The 13180-nt window shown below is 38.1% G+C and overlaps 1 long non-coding RNA gene across 2 annotated transcripts in view; it reads right to left on the minus strand.

Annotated features, from left to right (window-relative positions):
- LOC105479477 (uncharacterized) overlaps positions 1–13180 on the minus strand; it is a 186395-nt gene that overhangs the window by 158373 nt on the left and 14842 nt on the right. For both annotated transcript variants that reach the window (XR_011623629.1, XR_985922.2), the window contains one exon: positions 12567–12753. This is a non-coding gene — a long non-coding RNA (uncharacterized lncRNA). The remainder of the gene's footprint in view (positions 1–12566; positions 12754–13180) is intronic.

A 13180-nucleotide genomic window follows, 5' to 3' on the forward strand; every position in this document is an offset into this window, starting at 1 on the left:
TGCCATATCCCACTATCTCAGGGTCCAAAGTCACAATTCTGTGACTCTGTGTGCTACCTCATCCCTTGGGTCCCAAGCTGCCAAAGTGCCCTATTGGTTGTGAGTCCCAAATTGCAACTATGCCCTGATTCTTGGGGCCTGAGCCTCCAGAGCATGCCTTCTTCCCCAGAGCCATGCCAGTGGTATAGCTTGCCCCCCAGGGTCAGAACCACAGCTACATCCCAGCCTCATGGGCCTAAGCTGCTGGGATGTGCCCTGGAGCAATAGATCTAGGCTTAGTGGAAGAACTCCAATCCTGTAACTGTGGTGTGTAAATCATACATATCTCTAGTATAAATTATGTTGCATATAATTTATGTTGCATTTTATGCAACATAATAATTTATGTAACATATAATTTATGTTGCATTTCATGCAACATAAAAATGTTCACAAATAACTAAAGCTACAATAAGTTGTTAAAGACTACAGAATATAAAGAGATATAAATTATGACATCAAAAATATAAATAGGGTGGAGGGTAAAATTCCAGTTTTTGAATGCAACAGAAGTTAAGTTTTCATCAGCTTAAAATAGTAGATTATAACAATAAGGTGTTTTAGGTAAGCCTCATAATAACCACAAAACAGAAAAACACTACAGCAAATATACAAAAACTAAAGACAAAGGAATCAAAGCTTAGCATTACCAAAAAAAATTCAAATCACGAAGGTAAACAAGGAAAGAATAAAGAAACAAAGGAACTTTAAAAAAAAAAAAAAAAAAAAAGGCTGGGCGTGGTGGCTCACACCTGTAATCCCAGCACTTTGGGAGGCCGAGATGGGCAGATCACTAGGTCAGGAGATCGAGACCATCCTGGCTAACACGGTGAAACCCTGTCTCTACTAAAAAATACAAAAGAAAAACTAGCCAGGCGAGGTGGCAGGCGCCTGTAGTCCCAGCTACTCGGGAGGCTGAGGCAGGAGAATGGCGTGAACCTGGGAGGTGGAGCTTGCAGTGAGCTGAGATCCGGCCACTGCACTCCAGCCTGGGCAACAGAGCCAGACTCTGTCTCAAAAAAAAAAAAAAAAAAAAGAAAAATAACAAAATGGCAATAGTAATTCTTTACCTACTAGTAATAACCTTGAATGTAAATGAACTAAATTCTCCAGTCAAAAGACACAGACTGGCTACATAGATTTTATAAAAATAAGATCCAACTATATGCTACTTAGAAGAGGAAAGTTAACTTTAAGGAAACACATAGGCTGAAAGTAAAAGAGTGGAAGAAGACATTTCATGCAAATGATAACCAGAAGAGAGTAGAAGTGGCTACACTCATAAAATAAACTTCAAGTAAAAACTGTCACAAGAGACAAACAAGGTCATTATTACATGATGAAGGAGTCAACCAGGAGAAGAGAATCACTGGAAATTTATATGCATCCAACATCGGAGCATCTAAATACACAAAGCAAATATTAATGAACATGAAGGGAGAGACAGATAACTAGCAATGCAATAATAATAGGGGACTTCAGTGCCCCATTTTTAACAATGGGTAGATCAACCAGACGGAAAATTAATAAGAAAATACTGTACTTAATTTGCACTTTTGACCAAATGGACATACCAGACATATACAAAACTTGCCATCCAACAACAGCAGAATCCACATTTTGCACCAGTGCACATGAAACATTCTCTAGGATATGCTATATGTTAAGCAAAAAAAATAAGTCAACAAATTTAAGAAGATTGAAATCATACCTAGCATCATTTTGGACTATAGTGGTGTAAAACTAGAAAACAATAACAGGAAGAATCTTGGAAAATTTACAAATATGCGGACAATAAATAACATGGTCAGAACTACCAATTGGTCAAAGAGATCAAAAGGGAAAATTTAAAATATTTTGATACAAATAATAATGGAAACACAGTGTACCAAAATCTATGGGATGCAGCAAAAGCGGTTCTAAGAGGTAAGTTTACAGCAATAAATGCCTACATATAAAAGAAGAATGATTTCAAACAAATTTGTCTACTATTACATCTCAAACAGCTTTTAAAAAACTAAATCAAAAATTAGCAGAAAGAAGGAAGTAATAAAAACTAGGACAGAAATAAATCAGAGAACAAAATAATCACAGAAACAATAAGTAAAACTGAGTTAGTTTTTGAAAAAAATTTAAAAAACTGAAAAACTCTTAGCTAGTGTAAGAAAATAAGAAAGAATACTCAAACAAATAAAATCAAAAATGAAAATAAATTACAGCAGATGCCTCAAAAATAAAAAATAATCATAGTGACTATTATGAACAATTTTATTCCAATAATTTGGTTAACCCAAAGGAATTGGATAAATTCCTAGAAAATATAATCTACCAAGATTGAACCAAGAAGAAAAAGAAAGCCTGAACAGACTAAAAGCAAGTAAAAGAAATTGAAGAAGTAATCAAAAATCTCCCAGTAAAGAGAAGCCTAAGACCAAATGGCTTCACAGCTAAATTCTAGCAAGCATTCACAAAAGAATTAATACCAACAATATCCTTCCCAAAAATATAACTAGAGGGAATACTTCCAACCACAATTTAGGAGGCCAGTATTACCTTGCTACTTAAGCCAGATACAGATTTCACCAGAAAAGAAAACTACAGGCCAATTTCTCTGATTAACATTGATGCAAAAATCCTCAATAAAATATTGGCAAACTGAATCCAACAACACATCAAAGAGATTATACATAATGGCTGTATTAGTTCGTTCTCACATTGATGTGAAGAAATCCTGAGACTAGATAATTTATAAAGGAAAGAGGCTTAATTGGCTGTGGAGGCCTCAGGAAACTTACAATTATGGTAGAAGGCAAAGGAGAAGCAGGCACCTTCTCCACAGGGTGGCAGGACAGAATGAGTGCAAGCAAGGAAAATACCAGATGCTTATCAAACCATCAGATCATCTGAGACTCACTCACTATCACAAGAACAGGATGGGGGAAACTACCAATTACCTCCACCTGGTCCTGCAATTGACACATGGGGATTATTGGGATTATGGGGATTACAATTCAAGATGAGGTTTTGGGTGAGGACACAGCCAAACCATATCAATGGCCAAGTGGGATTTATCTCTGGCATGTGAGTCTGGTTTAAGATATGCAAATCAACCAATGTGATACATCACATTTACCAAATGAAAGATAAATCTACATGGTCATCTCAATTAACATGGAAGAAGCATTCAACAAAGTCCACAAATTCTTTCTTGATAAAAACTCTCAAGAGTTTAGGTATAAAAGGAAAGATTTTGAACATAATAAAGGCCATCTACGAAAAACTCACATTGTAATCAATGGGAGAAAATAGAAAGCTTTTTCACTAAGATTTGGTACAAGACACTTCTATTCAACATGGTACTTGAAGTACTAGCAAGAGAAATCAGACAAGAAAAAGAAAAAGCATCCAAATTGGAAAGGAAGAACCAAAATTATCTCAAGTGACAGGTGACACAATCCTATCCATTAAAAAAAAATTCCAAAAAAAACCTATATGAACTAATTAAAGATCCATACAAAGATCCATAATATTTTTATACACAAATAATGACATAACTGAAAAAGACATCAAGGAAAAAAATCCCTTTTATGTTAGCATCAAAAAAATAAAATATCTAGGAAGAAACTTAACCAAAGAGGTGAAAGATCTATACACTGAAAACTATAAAACATTCATGAAAAAAATTGAAGAAGATCCAAAAATACATCAATGCTTACAGATTGGAAGAATTGGTATTTTTTAAATGTTCATACTACCCAAAGCAATATACAGATTAAGTGAAATCTATATTAAAATCCCAATGGCATTCTTCCTCGAAATAGAAAAAAAACTAAAATTAATATGCGCTATGGTTTGAATATGTTCCCTGGAGTTAATGTGTTGGAAACTTAATCCCCAATGCAACAGTGTTAGGAAGTTGGACCTAATAAGAAGTGATTAGGTTACAAGGACTCTGCCCTCATGAATTAATTAATGTTATTATTTTGAGAGTGAGTTAGTTATCTGTAGAGTGGCTTTGCTATAAATGTGAGTTTGGGCCCTTCTTGCTCTCTCTCACAAGTGTTCTCTTGCTTTTCCACCTTCCTCCCATGGGATGACACAGCAAGAAGGCCCTTGCCAGCTGGAGGCCTCTTGACTTTGGGCTTTCCAGCCTCCATAACTGTAAGAAATAAATTTTTGTTCCCTATAAATTACCCAGTCTGTAGTATTCTATTAAAGCCACACAAAACAGACTAAGACAATGTACACCCATAAAGATCCCAAATAGTCAAAAAAAAATCTGAGAAAGAAAAATAAAGTTGAAGGCCTCACATTTTCTGATTTAAAATCATATTGCAAAGCTACAGTAACCAAAACAATATGGTACTGGCATTAAAAACAGACATATAGGCCAGTGGAACAAAATTGAGAGCCCAGTAATAAATCCAAACACATATGATCAACTAATTTTTTGCCAAGGGTTCAATGACAGTACAATGCAGAAAGGATAGTCTTTTCATTAATTGGGGCTAGGAAAACTGAATTTCCACAATGCAAAAGAATGAAATTGAACCCTTATCTTACACCATACCTAAAAATCAACTCAAAGTAGATAAAATACCTAAATAAAAGACCTGAAACTATAAAACTTCTATAAGAGAATATAGGTAGAAATCTGAACATCAGTCTTGGCAATGATTTTGTGGCTATCACTCCAAAACCTTAGGCCAAAAAGCAAAAATAAATAAATGGGATTATATCAAACTAAAAGCTTCTGCATAGCAAAGGAAACAATCAACAAAATGAAATGCAGCCTATGGTTTGGGAAAATATATTTGCAAACCATATATCTGATAAGAAGTTAGTATCCAAAATTTGTAAAGAATCCATACAACTCAATAGTGGAAAAACACCCAATTTAAAATGGGCAAAATACCTGAATAAACATTTCTTTTTAAAAAACTTAAAAATGACCAACTGGTATATGGAAAGGTGTTCAACATTATTAATCATGAGGGAAATGCAACTCAAAATCTCTATAATAAACCACTTCACACCCCTCAGGATGGCAATTATCAAAAAGTCAAAAGATAAATGTTGGCAAGGTTATAGAGAAAAGGTACTTGCACACTGTTAGTGGGAAGGGAGACTGGTACAGCCATTATGGAAAACAGTATGGAGGTTCCCCAAAAAGTTAAAAATGGAACTACCATATGTCTCAGCAATTCCTCTTCTGGCATATACCCAAAGGAAATGAAACAACAAACTTCCAAAAAACATCAGCACTCCCATGTTTATTGCAGCATTATTCGCAATATCCAAGATATGGAAAAAACTTAAGTGTCCATCTACAGATGAGTGGATAAAGAAACTATGCCACATATATGCAATGGAATATTATTCAACCCTATAAAGAAACAAGATCTTGCCATTTACCACAGCATGGATGAGCCTGGAGGACATTCTGCTGAGTGAAACAAGCCAGATACAGAAAGAAAAATATTGCATGATCTCACTTACATGTGGAATATTTTTTTAAAAAAACAAATATACAGAGATAGATAACAAAACAGTATTTACCAAAGGTGAGGGGAAGGGGAAATGGAGAAACATAGATTAGAGGATACAAATAGCAAGTATGAAGGATAAACAGGTCTAAAGATCTAATATACCATGTGAAAATGATAGGTGATAAGAACCGTATGGGAGTCATGCTAAATGAGTAGATTTCAGCTGCTCTTGCTACAAAAGCAAAAAAAAAAGAAGTAAATATGTGTTATTATGGATGTGTTAATTTGCTTCACTGTAGTAAACTTTTTAATATCTATATGTGTCCCATAACATCATGCTGTGTACCTTAAATATGCAATAAAATTTATTTTTTAAAAAAAAGGCTTTGATCATACCACCTAATTTTTTTATTCTTCATCCCCAAAACAGTCTTTGAAAATGATAAAACAGATGAGAGTATGAATAAATTGCTGTCAGAAAGCTATTGTTTGAGCATGATACTCCATTATGGGCACCTAGAAGACCTTGCTTTGGGCTGGTTGGTTATTTAGGAACTTTTGCAAGGTCCCCTCTGAATTCATGTTCTTCCAGCTGCCTTGACCCCAGAAGCACATCTTCATTTATGTTACCTGCTGGGCTGTCCAGCATTCCGTCAATGAGCAACATTGTCATGTTGGTCAAGCCTTGATTCTCTCTTTTTTTTTTTTTTTTTTTTTAATACTTTAAGTTCTGGGGAACATGTGCAGAAGGTGCAGTTTTGTCACATAGTGGTTTGCTGGCATGGTGGTTTGCTGCACCCATCAACCCGTCACCTACATTAGGTATTTCTCCTAATGTTATCCCTCCCCTAGCCCCCCCACCCCATGACAGAACCCAGTGTGTGATGTTCCCATCTCTTACGTCCATGTGTTCTCATTATTCAACTCCCACTTATGAATGAGAAAATGCAGTGTTTGGTTTTCCGTTCTTATGATAGTTTGCAGAGAATGATGGTTTCCAGCTTCATCCATGTCCCTGCAAATGACATGAACTCATCCTTTTTTATGGCTGCATAGTATTCCATGGTGTATATTTGCCACAGTTTCTTTATCCAGTCTATTATTGATGGACATTTGGGTTGGTTCCAAGTCTTTGCTATTGTGAATAGTGCCGTAATAAACACATGTGTGCACGTGTCTTTATAGTAGAATGATTTATAATCCTTTGGGTATATACCCACAAAGGGGATTGCTGGGTTAAATGGTATTTCTAGTTCTAGATCTTTGAGGAATTGCCACACTGTCTTCTACCATGTTTGAACTAATTTACACTCCCACTAATAATGTAAAAGCATTCCTATTTCTCCACATCCTCTCCAGGATCTGTTGTTTCCTGGCTTTTTAATGATTGCCATTCTAACTGGCATGACATGGTATCTCATTGTGGTTTGATTTGCATTTCTCTAATGACCAGTGATGATGAGCATTTTTTCGTATGTCTGTTGGCTGCATAACTGTCTTCTTTTGAGAAGTGTCTGTTCATATCTTTTGCCCACTTTTCGATGGGGTTGTTTTTTTCTTGTATATTTGTTTAAGTTCTCTGTAGATTCTGGATGTTAGCCCATTTGTTGGATGAATAGATTGCAGAAAATATTCTCCCATTCTGTAGGTTGCCTGTTCACTCTGATGATAGTTTCTTTTGCTGTGCTCTTTAGTTTAATTAGATCCCATTTGTCAATTTTGGCTTTTGTTGCCATTGCTTTTGGTGTTTTAGACATGAAGTCTTTGCCCATGCCTATGTCCTGAATGGCATTGCCCAGGTTCTCTTCTAGGATTTTTATGATCGTAGGTTTTACATTTAAGTCTTTGATCCATCTTGAGTTGATTTTTGTATAAGGTGTAAGGAAGGGGTCCAGTTTCACTTTTCTGCATATGGTTAGCCAGCTTCGCCAACACCATTTATTAAATAGGGAATCTTTTTGCCATTGCTTGCTTGTGTCACTTTTGTCAATGATCAGATGGTTGTAGATGTGTGGTGCTATTTCCGAGGCTTCTGTTCTGTTACATTGGTCTATATATCTGTTTTGGTACCAGTACTATGCTGTTTTGGTACCAGTAACATACTGTTGTGATTACTGCAGCCTTGTAGTATAGTTTGAAGTCAGGTAGTGTGATGACTCCAGCTTTGTTCCTTTGGCTTAGGATTGTCTTGGCTATGCGGTCTCTTTTTTGGCTCCATATGAAGTTTAAAGTAGTTTTTTCCAATTCTGTGAAGAAAGTCAGTGGTAACTTGATGGGGACAGCATTGAATCTATAAATTACTTTGGGTATTATGGCCATTTTCACGATATTGATTCTTCCTATCCATGAGCATGGAATGTTTTTCCATTTGTTTGTGTCCTCTCTTATTTCCTTGAGCAGTTATTTGTAGTTCTCCCTGAAGAGGTCCTTCATATCCCTTGTAAGTTGGATTCCTAGGTATTTTATTCTCTTGGTAGTAATTGTGAATGGGAGCTGACTCATGATTTGGCTCTCTGTTTGTCTGTTCTTGGTGGATAGAAACGCTTGTGATTTTTGCACATTGATTTTGTATCTGAGACTTTGCTGAAGTTGCTTACCAGCTTAAGTAGATTTGGGGCTGAGATGATGGGGTTTTCTAAATATATAATCATATCATCTGCAAAGAGAGACAATTTGACTTCCTCTCTTTCTATTTGAATACCCTTTATTTATTTCTCTTGCCTGACTGCCCTGGCCAGAACTTCCAACACTATGTTGAATAGGAGTGGTGAGAGAGGGCATCCTTGTCTTGTGCCAGTTTTCAAAGGGAATGCTTCCAGTTTTTATGCATTCAGTATGATATTGGCTGTGGGTTTGTCATAAATAGCTCTTATCATTTTGAGATATATTCCATCAATGCCTAGTTTATTGAGAACTTTTAGCATGAAGGGGTGTTGAATTTTGTTGAAGGCCTTTTCTGCATCTATTGAGATAATCATGTGGTTTTTGTCATTGGTTCTGTTTATGTGATGGATTACATTTATCAATTTGCATATGTTGAATCAGCCTTGCATCCCAGATATAAAGCTGACTTGATCATGGTGGATAAGCTTTTTGATGTGCTGCTGGATTTGGTTTGCCAGTATTTTATTAAGAATTTTTGCATCGATACTCATCAGAGATATTGGCCAGAAGTTTTCTTTTTTTGTTGTGTCTCTGCCAGGTTTTGGTATCAGGATGATGCTGGCCTCATAAAATGAGTTAGGGAGGATTCCCTCTTTTTTCTATTGATTGGAGTAGTTTCAGAAGTAATGGTACCAGCTCTTCTTTGTACCTCTGGTAGTATTTGTCTGTGCATCCGTCTGGTCCTGGACTTTTTTTGGTTGGTAGGCTATTAATTACTGCCTCAGTTTCAGAACTTTTTATTGATTTATGCAGGGATTCGACTTCCTTCTGGTTTAGACTTGGGAGGATGTATGTGTCCAGGAATTTATTCATTTCTTCTAAATTGTCTAGTTTATTTGCATAGAAGGGTTTATAGTATTCTCTGATGGTAGTTTGTATTTCTGTGGGATCAGTGGTGGCATCCCCTATATCATTTTTTATTGCACCTATTTGATTCTTCTCTCCTTTCCTCTTTATTAGTCTGGCTAGTGGTCTATCCATTCTGTTGATCTTTTAAAAAAACCAGCTCCTGAATTCATTGATTTTTTTAAGGGTTTTTTGTGTCTCTATCCTCTTCAGTTCTGCTCTGATCTTAGTTATTTCTTGTCTTCTGCTAGATTTTGAATTTGTATGCTGTTGCTTCTCTAGTTCTTTTAATTGTGATGTTAGAGTGTCAATTTTAGGTCTTTCCTGCTTTCTCTTGTGGGCATTTAGTGCTATAAATTTCCCTCTACACAGTGCTTTAAATGTATCCCAGAGATTCCGGTATGTTGTATCTTTGTCCTCATTGGTTTCAAAGAACATCTTTATTTCAGCCTTCATTTTGTTATTTACCCAGTGGTCATTCAGGAGCAGATTGTTCAGTTTCCATGTAGTCGTGCAGTTTCTTAATCCTGAGTTCTAATTAGATTGCACCGTGGTCTGAGGGACTCTTTGTTAAAATTTCCATTATTTTGTAATTGCTGAGGAATTTTTTACTTCCAATTATGTGGTCAACTTTAGAATAAGTATGATGAGGTGCTGAAAAGAATGTATATTCTGTTGATTTGGGGTGGAAAGTTCTGTAGATGTCTATTAGGTCTGCTTGGCCCAGAGCTGAGTTCAAGTCCTGAATATCCTTGTTAATTTTCTGTTTCATTGATCTGTCTAATATTGACAGTGGGGTGTTAAAGTCTCCCACTATTATTGTGTAGGAATCTAAGTCTCTTTGCAGGTCTCTAAGAACTTGCTTTATGGATCTGGGTGCCCCTGTATTGGGTGCATATATATTTAAGATAGCTCTTCTTGCTGCATTGATCCCTTTACCATTATGTAATGTCCTTCTTTGTCCCTTTTGATCTTTGTTGGTTTAAAGTCTGCTTTTACCAGAGATTAGGATTACAACTCCTGCTCTTTTTTTTTTTTTTTTTTTTTTTTTCTTTCCATTTGCTTGGTAAATTTTCCTCCATCCCTTTATTTTGAGCCTATATGTGTCTTTGCACATGAGACGGGTCTCCTGAGTACAGCACAGTGATGGGTCTTGACTCTTTATCCAATTTGTCAGTCTGTGTCTTTTAATTGGGGCATTTAGCCCATTTACATTTAAGGTTAATATTGTTATATGTTAATTTAATCCTGTCATTATGAAGCTAGCTGGTTGTTTTTGTTTTGCCCATTAGTTGATGCAGTTTCTTCATAGTGTCGATATTCTTTACAATTTGGTATGTTTTTGCAATGGTTGGTACCAGTTGTTCCTTTCCATGTTTAGTGCTTCCTTCAGGAGCTCTTGTAAGGCAGGACTGGTAGTGACAAAATCTCTCAGCATTTGCTTGTCTGTAAAGGATTTTATTTCTCCTTTGCTTATGAAGCCTAGTTTGGCTGGATATGAAATTCTGGGTTGAAAATTCTTTGCTTTAAGAATGTTGAATATTGGCCCCCACTCTCTTCTGGCTTGTAAGGTTTCTGCAGAGAGATCCACTGTTAGTCTGATGGGCTTCCCTTTGTGGGTAACCTGAGCTTTCTCTCTGGTTGCCCTTAATATTTTTTCCTTCATTTAAACCTTGATGAATCTGACAATTATGTGTTTTGGAGTTGCTCTTCTCAAGGAGTATTTTTGTGGTGTTTTCTGTATTTCCTGAATTTGAATGTTGGCCTGTTTTGCTAGGTTGAGGAAGTTCTCCTGGATAATATCCTGAAGAGTGTTTTCCAACTTGGTTCCATTCTCCTCATCACTTTCAGGTACACCAATCAAATGTAGATTTGGTCTTTTCACATAGTCCCATATTTCTTGGAGGCTTTGTTCATTCCTTTTTATTCCTTTTTCTCTAATCTTGTCTTCTCTCTTTATTTCATTAAGTTGATCTTCAATCACTGATATCCTTTCTTTCACTTGATTGATTTGGCTATTGAAACTTGTGTATGCTTCACAAAGTTCTCATGCTGTGTTTTTCAGCTCCATCAGGTCATTTATGTTCTTCTCTACACTGGTTATTCTAGTTAGCAATTCATCTAACCTTTTTTCAAAGTTCTTTGCTTCCTTGTATTGGGTTAGAACATGCTCCTTTAGCTTGGAGAATTTTGTTATTACCGACCTTCTGAAGCCTATTTCTGTCAATCCATCAAACTCATTCTGGTTTTTGGAATTTTCAGCCTTTTTGCTCTGGTTTCTCCCCATCTTTGTGGATTAATCTACCTTTGCTCTTTGATGTTGGTGACCTTCGGATGGGGTCTTTGAGTGGACGTGCTATTCCTTTCTGTTTGTTAGTTTTCCATCCGACAGTCAGTTCCCTCTGCTGCCAGTCTGCTGGAGTTTGCTGGAGGTCCACTCCCGACCCTGTTTGCCTGGGTATCACCAGTGGAGGCTGCAGAACAGCAAAGACTGCTGCCTAATCTTTCCTCTGGAAGCTTCGTCCCAGAGGAGCACCTTCCAGATGCCAGCCAGAACTGTATGAGGTGTCTGTCGGCCCCTACTGCGAGGTGTCTCCCAGTCAGGATACACGGGGGTCAGGGGCCCACTTGATGAGGCAGTCTGACCCTTAGCAGAGCTCAAACGCTGTGCTGGGAGGTCCACTGCTCTCTCAGAGCTGTCAGGCAGGGATGTTTGAGTCTGCTGAAGCTGCACCCACAGCCTCCCCTTTCCCCAGGTGCTCTGTCCCAGGGAGATGGGGGTTTTATCTATAAGTCCCTGACTGGGGCTGCTGCCTTTTTTTCAGAGATGCCCTGCTCAGAGAAGAGAAGTCCTGCAGTCTGACCAAATCAGCCTTGCCGAGCTGTAGTGGGCTCCGCCCAGTTTGAACTTCCTGGCTGCTTTGTTTACACCGTGAGCCTAAAACTGCCTACTCAAGCCTCAACAGTGGTGGACATCCCTTCCCCGACCAACCTCGAGCATCCCAGATCAGTCTCAGACTGCGGCTGTGCTGGCAGCAAGAATTTCAAGCCAGTGGATTTTAGTTTGCTGGGCTCCATGGGAGTGGGACCTGCCGAGCCAGACCACTTGGCTCCCTGGCTTCAACACCCCTTTCCAGGGGAGTGAACAGTTCTGTCTCGCTGGTGATCCAAGCACCACTGGGTATGGAAAAAAAGAATTCCTGCAGCTAGTTTGGTGTCTGCCCAAATGGCAACCCAGTTTTGTGCCTGAAACTCAGGGACCTGGTGGGGTAGGCACTGCGGGGAATCTCCCGGTTTGTGGGTTGTGAAGACTGTGGGATAAGCGCAGTATCTGTGCTGGAGTTCCTCAGGCTCAGTCCCTCATGGCTTCCCTTAGGTAGGGGAGAAAATTCCCCCACCCTTTGCGCTTCCCAGGTGAAGCAATGCCCCACCCTACTTCGGCTCACCCTCCATGGGCTGCACCCGCTGTCCAACCAGTCCCAGTGAGATGAATTGGGTACCTTAGTTGGAAATGCAGAAATCACAAACCTTCTGCGTCGATCTAGCTGGGACCTGCAGACCAGAGCTGTTCCTATTCAGCCATCTTGCCAGCAGTCTCCAAGTCTTGATTCTAAGTGTCTCTCCAGGGCCTCTCTTCTGCCACCTGTGCAGCCCCAGTCCACTCCTCTTCACAGCAGTGGTTTGCGTGATGTCTCAGCATGTAACCAGGCTCTTCCTGTTGATTTGGGCAGCAACAAGCATAACTTCGTTGTTTGATTCCCTTTCCCTCAGTGAACGATTACTGGACTCTACAGGAGACACTAATAAAATTGCTAAAGATGTTAGAAAGAACAATAGTGTATCTCTGTCTTGAGAGTGAAAACAGAAGGGTACATTATGACCGTGAGTATTCAGCCATCTCATTTGGTCTTAGCCAGAAACATCTCTGAACCTCCCAAATGACATAATCAATCTTATTGATAATTCACTCTCACAAACAGACTCACTAAATAGTCTTCTTCTTAATAAAAATTTGCAAAAACTCCTTGGTTAATAGTACTTCATTTAATGGCCACAAAACCCTTTGATAACACACTATTTTTAAAGATTACCAAAAGTGAAGTTCAGTGGAATTAAGTGATTTGGCTAAAGCTTCATGGCTG

The sequence above is a fragment of the Macaca nemestrina genome, chromosome 5 (assembly GCF_043159975.1).
Source record: "Macaca nemestrina isolate mMacNem1 chromosome 5, mMacNem.hap1, whole genome shotgun sequence".
Lineage (NCBI taxonomy): Eukaryota > Metazoa > Chordata > Mammalia > Primates > Cercopithecidae > Macaca > Macaca nemestrina.